This window comes from Pseudopodoces humilis, chromosome 3 (genome assembly GCF_049639895.1).
Source record: "Pseudopodoces humilis isolate 2021_Gansu_Grassland_sample_001 chromosome 3, ASM4963989v1, whole genome shotgun sequence".
Lineage (NCBI taxonomy): Eukaryota > Metazoa > Chordata > Aves > Passeriformes > Paridae > Pseudopodoces > Pseudopodoces humilis.
The window spans coordinates 43025102-43036221 of NC_142202.1; the positions used below are offsets into that span (position 1 = coordinate 43025102).

The window sequence follows — 11120 nt, forward strand, 5'->3', positions numbered from 1 at the left end:
GGGCACTGGACTACAATCCTAAGTAGCAGCAACGATTTTTTCTGCTCCTGTATTTTCTATTCTCATAGTTAAAGATTATGGTTGTACTTTTCAGTTAAGAACTTACTGGATTTTCTACAGAGCCAGCAGCTGAACTGAGTCTCAGCAGCCCCTGTGACGTTGCACTAAACCTTAGGTCATCCTTAGCATTGTCCTTGGGAGTGTCTGGGTGCTTTATGTTACCAGTGGTTCTGAACACAGAGCTGTGCCCTGCTATGTGGGCAAAACCAAGAAAAGAGATTGTGCTCAAAGTGCCTCCACTCGAGTGCTTATCCACATCATTACCTCTGCACAACAGCAGATCATTGCAAGCAAAAGGTCTTTGTGACAAGTCCAAAAGAAAAAAGGGCACACCATGTAAGCAGACCAACGAGCTTTCTGAAAAGTTGGGAAAATGCCACAAAAATGTTGTCTGAAACACACAGGAGCTGAACTCCCCTCTGCAGCAAGTCCCTGTGTATGTGAATAACTTTACCTGTAGAAGAGGAGTTGTTGCCAAGCGGATCCGTTCTCCAAACACGGTGCCCTGTGGGCTGTGTGAGGCTGGGGGAGGAAGCCGCTCACACGCCCCCGGCAATCTGTCATCCCCGGGTTCAGGCTGCTGTGAACAAGTGCCAGCACCACGCACATTTAATTAACCTTTCTACAAGTTGTAAGATGAGCCATCTTTGTTCACCGCCACGAGATTTATTTTCAGCAATAGAAAATAGACACTGCAATTCAACAGGAAAAGGAGCAAATATGGGCAGCACAGCTCCATTAGGGAAGTTGGTTTAGCACAATGTAGCGCTCTGATTTTTCTACAGCCTCCTCTAGCAAATTCTTTCTGTTTCCCATGCATCCTGGAAAGTCCTTGTGTCATATTAATTTCTCCTTAGCACACGTGTGAAACGCAGCCGGGGCCCGAGGAGCAGAACTGCAGCGTCAGAGATTCACAGATGTTTCGCCTGCACCATATGGCGTGTTCCCCACCATTCCCTGCAGAGCGGCTCCATGCGCTGAAAGTCAATGTTTTCCCCACACATGGGAAAACCAAATGGAGAGGCTATAAAAGGAAAAAAAGGAAGAACAAAACACCAACAAATCCGAGAGAACTGGTCTGAAAAACCAGCCCACAAAGAGAGTAAGTAGACTTGGCTAAGGTTGGGCACACCAGTGTAAGGAGCTGGGCGCACACTCTTCAGCATGCACTGTGAATTTAAAGCACAAATTAAGAGTACATTAGATGATATGCTAAGTTGTAGCCCAGCCACATACTGTTGTCAGCTTGTACTCCAGCATTCAGGCACTTAACCACAGAGGGCTCTGGAGAAATGGCTTTTTATAACTGTCTGTGTTTTGTCAGAAATATGGAATATTGTCAGCACAGCTTGCAAATATCATTACTGGGAAATGCAGAATATTTCTAGAGCATCTTTCATTTAAAGTCACCCAGTGCATCTTTCATTTCAATCCACCCAATGCAGTAAGTATTAATGCACTTGAAGTTGTAAAAAAAAACCCAAACTGAACAAAAAACTAATGAATTAAAGTAATATAAGATTTTCTAAGTCCTCAGCCTTTGTGACCTAACTAAGTCTGTCAATCAAATAGACATGTTCAAAAAGATTTTCTAAGACAGCAATGTCAATAAGACATCTATAGTAAATCCTGTTTGACCTTTCTGGGGGCGGTGTACCCAGCTCCCAGCTCCAGCTGGGCAGGCCTTCCCCAGGAGACAAATCCAGCCTTACTTTGCCCATCGCTTTAGGCCATGTTCTAACAGCTTTTCATAAATGTATTCCTGCTGCTAGAAATGGCCCTCTAGGGCAGGATGCAGAGAGCATCAGCTCCAGTCAGAGCTACAAGCTGAGCATAAAAAGCAGCTCATACGATTTCCTCCAGCTCCTGAGTTTTCCTTTGAGAGTGTGCCATCCACAAACTGATCTAATCACAAATCAGCCCAAACTTGCTGAAGCAGAGAAATTTGGCTAGGAGCAGAAGACACAGGCCCATCTGAAAGCCTGTGGAGCTGCAGCTGTGCCATATGACATGGAATTGTGATGTGGGTTTTTTGAGGGGAGGTGGTAAAGCCCTTCAGACCCCAAGGACATTTGGACCTGATTGGATCACTGGTGCTACATACATCTGAAAATATGGCAAAATAATAATTTAGGAAAACACTCCTAATTGAAAGCTGCACCTGTACACAGTAAAAGACACATAATCATGGTTTCCCAGCCCATGCAGATAAAAATCCACTGAGGTTCACTGCATATATAGACTCTGATCCTTTATGATCCTTTATGTGTGGGCACATTTTTTTACGCAGGACATCACACAGACTTCAGAGGGACAGCTCATGCGGGTTTGAGATAGCACCCCATCGCTGCTGGTCTGAACAAGTCAAAGGCAGCAAATCACATTTTGAGGCCAACTTTCAGGCATCCCAGGCTGAATTGAAATGCCTGAATCATCTCATCTCACATTTTCACTGTTGTCAGCCTCCAGCCTCCGCAGCAGAGCCAACAGAGTGACTCTGGTGCAAAAGCGATATCCAAGCTCTCAGGCCCCCCACGCACACGCTATCGGAGAGAACTGGTACCAGGCTCTGCTGTGTAAACAACCAGGGCAAAGGAGAAGGAGGTGGTGGTGGGGTTAAATATCTGCTCTCTTTTACGAGACCACCTACAAAATGTTGCAAAGACCCTGCAACAAAAATAATCTGCCACGATTCCAGTGTTAGGCAAAATATAAACAATTTAAGTGCTCTGTTAAAGAGAACATCTGGGGAGCTGTGAGCTGCACAGATGTTTTCACAAGTTGTTTTTTAAGGAAAAGTAACCCTGCTAAGTTTTCTGCCTCTTCCATCTTGTCTCTCTTGACTATGTTTATCAAGCCAAGATATAAACATATTAAAAAACCTTTAGAGGGCCATCAAATGCTGTATTATTAATTTGGAATTGACTGAGGGTTGGCAGCTGGCTTCAGTTTGACCCCTGGTTCTTAACAAAAATAATTAACTAGTTTGTGTGTTGATTGGATTTTACATGCATAAATATATACACACACAGAGACACACACATATATGTGTGTATATATGCACACACACACACATATGTATGAAGCAGTTTGCTAGAAATTACCATCAAACTTAGCACCAGGATCACACAGGCTGGCCTGGAACCCTGCCTGGGAAGTCAGGAGAGTGGTCACAGTTCTGGGAGTCCTTGAGGAAAGCAGTTCTGGACAGAAGAATCTCTAGGCGAGGAAGGTTTATTGCCTGGGGAAGTACAAGGGGAATACAGCTTAAGGCAGTTTTTATTTAGCATCAAGATCCTGCAGAATGGAAAGAAGTTAGAAAGAAAAAATACAAATAGAATTTTGAGAAAGTAATTTGTTTTTCTTGATACCGTAAAAAAACCCAAACAACCGATTTAAATATAAAAAGTGATTTAAATATAAGATGTAAATTGTTTTTTCTATTATATATATTTATATATATATAAATATATATTTTTTTTTTTCTAAATATAAGTATTGTTTTTTCTTCTTTAAAAAAACCCAAACAAATGATTTAAATATAAAATGTGATTTAAATATAAAAGGTAAATTAGAAAGGCTAATTGGAGGAGCAAATGCATCTATTCCTTGACATACATGAGAAAATAAATTTGCCCACTGGGTCTTTAGGAAGCAGAGCAATTCAACAAAGTGGTAATCTTGCAACAGAATGGGTATTTGAGCCCTTTAAATGCTGGTCTTTTCCAGAGACAACACTGAAGATACTTACTGCACTCACCCAACAAAAATAATGCACCAGAAGAACCTGAGGTGTTGAAAGAGAAGATGCTGAAGCAAATTAATAAACTTAGTACTGTGTGTCACTGGGCCCAGATGGTAAATACCTACAAGTGAAGAGTTGGAAACCTCACAAAACCCTGCCCTTCACTAAACCCAGTTTGTGTCTTGGAGGACTGGTAAGCAGTGGAGGCTGTGCCCATGTCTTCAAGCCAGCCCAAAGCTTCAACTGGGGAAAGTCTGGCCCAGTGGGCTCTACCTCAGACCTGCTTATCTGGTTGGGTGCAGGTGGGTCTGCTGCTGGGAGACCAAGATTTTCCACTCTGGTCACTAAGCCAGCCAGTGTGGCAGCCAGGGATGGTGGAAAAATTGCTCACAGACAGTGCAGAGTCTTGGAGCTGTGGCCTCATTGGCCCCACCATCTCACCAGCAGCATGACGGAAAACAGGGAATTACTCTTGCCAAGCTGGAGGTGCAGTCAAGACTTCTGGGTTGGTGACTGTATTGGGCACTGGTTGATACCACCAGGGACATAGTCACATCAGGGGATAATGGGACACCAAACAAATGTGAAAATGCCTGCCAGTGACACTGGCCAGACTGAGAGATGGGCGAAATCATGAGAAGACTAAAAAGACACAAATGTGAAAAGCATTTGAGATGCTTTATGGTATTTCACTTCTGGTGATGCAAAACTGCTACTAGAAACACTATCAAGACATTCGTCTGTTTTGTTTAATGGTTATTTGTATTACAGAGTCACAGCATATCCTGAGTTGGAAGGGACCCACAAGGATCACTACTCCAGCCCCTGGCTCTGCACAGGACATCCCCAAGGGTCACATGAAGTGCCTGAGGGCATTGCCCAAACACTTCTTGAACTCTCTCAGGTTTGGTGCTGTGACCACTTCTCTGCTCCAGTGCCCAACCACCCTCTGAGAGAAGAGCCTTTCCCTAATATCCAACCTAAACCTCCTCTGATGCAGCATCATGCCATTCTCTAGGGTCCTCTCCCTGGTCACCAGAGTTTTCTGGATTTTTTTTTTCTTTTTATAGTACTGTTTCAAAAAACAAAGACTGATCAGACCATCACAGTTGTGCCTCTCTGGTGAAACCTGGGAGGTGGTGTGGACCAAGAAGGAAAGGTGTGCAACTTGGAAAAATTAAACAAATAAACTTGCAGTAAGCATGACAGCAGCTAGCTGCTCCCTACATTATCTCTCTGCTCCTCCTTAGCTGAGAAATTCTAGGATATCCGTTTGGTGAGAATTTTTACCCATCCCTGGGGAAGGGAGAAGCCTTCACTGTGCAGCCAACTTAAATAAATCGGATTTTCTGCCTGTGTTGGACACTGACTTTGGGATATAAGATGGTACCTCTGGAGAATCAAGAAATTAAAATAAGCATAATAATTAACAAATAATAATGCTCTATATACACTGTATAAAAATAATACTTTTTATGGGCCCAGCCTGCCTTTCCATATGACCAGAGGGTACCCTTTGCAGCTTGGGCTCTGTTACACTCTAAATGAGGAAACAACAGCCATTAAGCCATTAACATATGCTCAGTTATAAAATTGATCTTGAATTCCCTGCTTGATTCTGGTGCAATCACAGTGAATTGGAGATTGCGGGATTCTCCAGCTCTGCATCATGGCCTAATGACAAAGGGATTTGCCCATCTGTACCAGTCTTCTGACATTTTAAAAAGCCACTGCACTTCACTCCTCCCAAAGGAGCAAGCAAGAATCAATTCAATTTGCAATTTGAAAAGAAAAATATCCCTTTCTCTCCAATTTAGGCGTAGGAAGAATATATTGAATTCTGCCTTGATGACTGTAGTAGGAAAAAGAAAAGTCTCAATCTCTCTATCCCCTTTGTTATTTTATTCTGAGGTGGGTTAGGCAATTTTGCATTTGCCCTAGTGCAAAGTAAAGTAGGATCAGAGGCTAAACCAGCAGGATTTTTTAATGGTGGTGAAGGTCATTTTTCCCCGGAGACATCAAGCAGCAGGACCTTTGGTTGTCTGAGACCTGTAGCCCTCCTTGGTTTTTTAGGCCATATTCCTCACTATCTCCCAGGTCTCCTGTTTTAAAAAGTCCCCAAAACAAATCTAAAGAAATCCACATAATTTGATCAGGTTTCATCAGGCACCTTGGACTTTTTCTGCAAACATTCAAAGAAGTCACTGAATGACCCAGATCTCCCTGTTAGCACAGTCCTTTGCACATTTTACACGGCTGGGTTTGCTTGCATTCATCTCTTCTATCAGCCTTGTGTACAGAGATCAGGTCTTAGCATCACCGGCCATGGACAGTTACATTCCTTTTGCAGAACCTGGAGGGGTTTAGTTCAATTTAGTTTTGCACCAGGGACAGGGATTGGGAAATTACAGAAAGCCCCACTGAACTGAGTTCTGAGGTTTTGGATTTGGCAATTGAGGGACAGATCTACCCAAGTGCAATGGAGTGATACCTTTTCCACCTGAGGGATCACAGTGTGCTTGGTCTGGGCCACATGCTACAATGGTGGGTGATGATTTCTTCCTTCCTGCCGGCAGCTTTAGGGAAGCTCCAGCTAGCCTGTGAATTTCTGTGTCCCTGGGGCCTGTGGGAAGATGCAGAGAAATGTATTTCTCTCTTTAAATTGCAACCATCTACAGAAAGGGACTGTGCAATTGTTTGTGCTATGCTGAGTACAAAAAGGGCCCAGAGTTGAGGGCTGGTGCTGGGGTCTGCTGCCACCACGGGAACAACATCCAGTGGCAGCAAACAATGGCCTTTGTCTGCTAACAACAGCTTGTGATGGGGGCAAGCAGCTCGGCTTCTTGTCTCACTTTCATTTTAGGAACGCAGAGCAAGAGAGATCCTTTTTAAGGGGAGTGGAGACGGCAAAGTAACTTGGGAAATAAAGTGGTTCAAAATTCTCAGAGTTGCTCCTCATTCTGTTTTTTAATGGTGCGAGTTAACTGGTGGGAAAACCTGATTCCCACCAGAGCCCTCAGCTTATTGCTTTCAGGCTGCTCTGTCCTCCGCCTCCCAAAAAACAGGTGCCTCTTCTAGCCTGGAGCATGCCCATGAACCAATTTGTAGCTTGGCTCAAGGTGAATTCTTCATGTGACAAGCTCTCAGGCCATCAGCTCTGGCTGTGTTAGAATGTTTGTGGACGGTGACAGAAGCTTTGTTAAATATCCTCTTTAATACCCATTTGCACTCCCGAGTCTATGAGAAATCATGGCTCTGACCTCAGGGGAGCTGCATGATGGGTGAGATGGGAGGCAATAACTAACAGAGGAGAAAGGTGACATTTGCACTAATGTCCTACTGGTGCTATTTAGGGCAATGCCTGAACCCGCTGGTAGCACAGCGATCTGATTTGCATAATAATCTGTGTGCACCACACTTCCACCAGAATCATTTATTGCTTAATTTGATGTAGTAAAAATGGAGGTATCAGCATGTCACATCGTTAGTCTTCCAGCCACTTACTCCCTGTGGTGCCAGTCACAGCCCCCACTGTCCTGCACGGAGAAAATGCCAGTGTAAAAACATTCCATGCTGGGGATTTGAGCCAATTCTTTCAGAGTGACTGGGGTTCTGTGGAAGGGGCTAAACAAGAGGGCAACCTGAATCTTTGCTCAAGGCTCCTCCCTGGTATCAGGTTTGATTCCTCCTCTCCTTTTTATATAGTATGTGCTTGCACTTTGCCTCTTCTGCACCCTTTGTGGGGCTAACTAGATGGTCACTAGAATTACAAAATAGTTCCTCTAACAAGCTTCTTGCCAGCTCTTCCCACTCTCTTTTCATGAGTACAGGGAGACAAACAGCTTTCATCATAAGCCAGACCTCCTAAACATAGAGTAAGTTCAGATCCTGGTTGCACCCATAACTTTCTCTATAACCTTAAGAAATCCTTTAAGCCCATCTCTAACCCATGGAAGCCGCAATGTTTCACCATGTTCCTTCTAATAAAGAGCCATGAAATCTACAAATGGGAGCTGCTGGGGATGTATAACTTTGAGGTCAGTCCAGCCCTAGATTGAGGGAAAGCTTGCAATCTGTTTCTCCAAACGGAAAGTAATCCATGCTATTGTTTTTTGGATTCATCTTTCTTTCTAAAACACGACCACAAAACTTCATGTGAATTTGAACCTAATCCTCAAAACCCTCCATGTTTGCACAGCTGAGTAGAAAACCCACTGAAGATTAGTGGCACTGACCAGGGACTTGTCTCATCTGTGAAAAACACCTGCTCCTTTGAGGTTCCCCTGCCTGCTGGGAGAAGAGGGGTAGGCAGCAACTCCAACTTGAAAAGCATAATTCAGGAAAGCTTTTTTCTGTTCTTGTAGCTGATTTTCACATGTGCTGCGTATTACAGAGGATATGAGTTTGGTGTTTTCTTGTTCCTGATATAGAGTGAAATTTGTATGTATTATTTTTATTGGACTCAGCGGATCCCCAGTTTTCAGCCAGGGTCCTGTTAGTCACAGTACAAGGCAGGGCTCAAGAGCTTATTGTGACCACAAGAGGAATGAATGAAGGATTCCACTTTGATTTCAGCATGGGTTTTAATGCCCTGCTAAGGAGCTCAGCTAAGATTTGTAGCTGGGAAAGCCTTACACATGAGGCTTAGCCCAACTAAAAGGAGAGGTAGTCTGATTAGTCCAGGAACTGTTTTCCATGATATTTTCAGAAGGTGCCATGACAAAGAAAAGCAGCAACTTCAGGCAGTGCCTGACAAGCATCTCTGGGGCCAAGATGGGCTAAAAGAGCCAGATCAGAGCTCTTAAATTATTAAAATCATCTTTTGCTGCTGTAACTTCAGAACCCATCCTGCTCCCATGAGCTTGGGCCCTTTGCATGCTCACTGCCTCATGGGATTTGGGGTTTAGGGGGCTATGAGGCCTCTGCTGCTGGGACAGTGGGGTTTGCCTACAGGGACTGTGAGAAATAAAGAAGTGGGATAACTTCGTTGTTTGAGCTAAGAGACGCGGGAACACTCCCTAACTCTCACAGAAAAAGATAAAAGTTTCAGCTGCTTTTTTTTTTCAGTGATAAGCACATGTTTCCTTCAGCAGGAAATGCCTGCAAAGTGCTTGAGAGGGCAGGTGACTGTCGTGGCTGCCAAACAGGACCAGAGATTTAGGGAACCTGCTTGCAAGGTGCCTTTTCTTTTCCACGTACTGTTTTTTACTTTTATTTGGGGGTCAGAGAGCTTAGTCACTGGCTGCTACTGCTGTGATCTGTGATCAGCTGGTGAATCTCCAGTCTCCTGGGAAAGGATTTCTAAGAGGATGGAAGCCCCGGGGCTACGATGTGAAACAGAGACTGCTGTAGTGCAGCAGAGTAGATAAGATCAATAGGAAATGCAGATTTGCAACATGTTGGAAATATGACAGATTCCACACACACCCTGGGGAAAAGATTTTTAAATATTTTAAAGGAGTGGCAGAAAGACTACATCTCATATAAATATATATATATTCATATATGTAAGTGTGTTTGCACAGGAGTAAGAAGGAATCTTCCACCTCACCTCTAAAATATTTGCTGAGGATTGGTGGAAACCTTTACGGGGTTGCTCCAACTAAATCAACTTTGTTTTACTGCAGAAGACTTACTGGTACTGACCCACACCAGAAGAAGCCATGATAAGGAGTGGGAAGCAGTTGACAGCAGAGCACTGCTGCAGAACACCACAGCCAGCATGGCAGCTCTCTGCAGGGCTGCATCCCAGCGCCATCCCTGGGCCAGCTGCAGCTGCTGGGGCTCCCAGGGGCTATTGGATCAGCCAGAGAAGAACATTTGGGTCTTCCCCATCACTTTACTGCCCCAGCGTATTATGGAGCACTTGGCAGGCCAGAAGTTGTGGGGTGAAACAGCAAAGCATGAACAAGAAGTGAGGTGCAAGTTTTTATCAGCCAGGATAAATGATTGCTGAAAGCATTCACTGAAGGATGCTGTAAAGCTGCCACCTGTAAAATTCAGATCAGTAGATCTTCTAAACCATGCCTAAAATTCAGCCACACATTACTCAAGCTGGTGAGTAAAAACTGAAGTGAAAATCCTGTTTTACAGAAATGGATTGACTATCATTGTGACAGTCTCTCCTGGGCTGTTAGATCTTAACTCTAATGCTATAATGTACCAGAAACACCATGAGGCGTAATTCAGGTGTTGCCTCTCATCACCTGGTGTATCAGCATCTGTTTTCTGTCTGCCTGCTGTATTAAAGGTGCGAGAAACACCACTACTTGGTCTACTTGAAATGTATATAAAGTCATGCTCACTCATTTTGTAACCTCCCGCAATGAGTTCATTCCTGCTGGTAGGGAAGCTTCATTCTGCCCTAATGCTGAGTGCAAGGAAGAACTGTTACCCATAAATGCCTCGTTAGAAAGGTGTCCCCTTCTCACCAGAGTCCCGTAGGAGGAAGACCTGAGGTTCTCTAAACTCTTACCTGACTGCAGCTCCAGCCCACTGCCATGTGCACGAGGAGGGGTGATTATCAGTTTGGAGGTACTCCTCTGGAAAACCTGTTTCAGGGAAAGTCACTGTCGTTGCCTTTGACTCACTGAGATCAGAGCATGCACCTACAGAACTGCTGGTTTTGGTAGGAGAGGGGTGGAGCAAAATGACTTTGCGTCTTTCCCTCATGTGAGCTGCAGATAACCTGCTATATCCCAAGGCAGGTGACGACCTTTCCACTCCCTCACCGAGTGGGCACCTCGGTGGTGACACACCCAGTCACCACACTGCTGAGGTCAGAGTGTTAGCCTGGACACCTTGTGGGAAGGATATGAGCTGCACATCACAGCCACCTTTGCCTGCAAGGAAAGGCTGGAACAGCTCAGCTTTGTCGGGAGCCCAACCCCCTTCAGTGTTTAGTTTGGGGTTGGAAAGGTTGGTTCTGCAATTAACAGCAGCTGACGTAATTGTCATGATTATGTCATTAGTAGCAAAGGAACTAATGACTTGTCCTGTAACGCACATGGCCAGCTCCAGCTTGGGGAGAAGTGCTGCCAGCTCACCTGGCCTGGCTCTCTGCTCCCGGAACTGAAACCAGCATTCCCAGCAATTCTGGGCTCCTCTTCGGCTCCCAGCCAGCCGCCCAAGCAGGGCGCTCGCGCTTGGCAAGCGCTCTACACGTCTGTCACATTTCCTAGCAGGAGCTGCAGGGACGTGTCCTGCAGCCCTGCAAGCTGAATACTAACTGCATCAGACAGTGCATTTGTAGCTAAAAATACCACTGAGCAATTTGCCTGAGAAAGGAGGCTGCTCTCCCTGGCTGGCAGCCAGG

At 44.8% G+C, this 11120-nt stretch overlaps 1 long non-coding RNA gene across 1 annotated transcript; it reads right to left on the bottom strand.

Moving 5' to 3' along the window:
• Positions 1-843: 843 nt before the first annotated feature.
• On the bottom strand, positions 844-10391 carry LOC148184634 (uncharacterized). The gene is made up of 3 exons (XR_015772330.1): positions 10281-10391; positions 3165-3301; positions 844-1084 (listed from the first exon to the last, which is right to left on the bottom strand). It is a non-coding gene; the product is annotated as an uncharacterized LOC148184634 (long non-coding RNA).
• Positions 10392-11120: the final 729 nt, after the last annotated feature.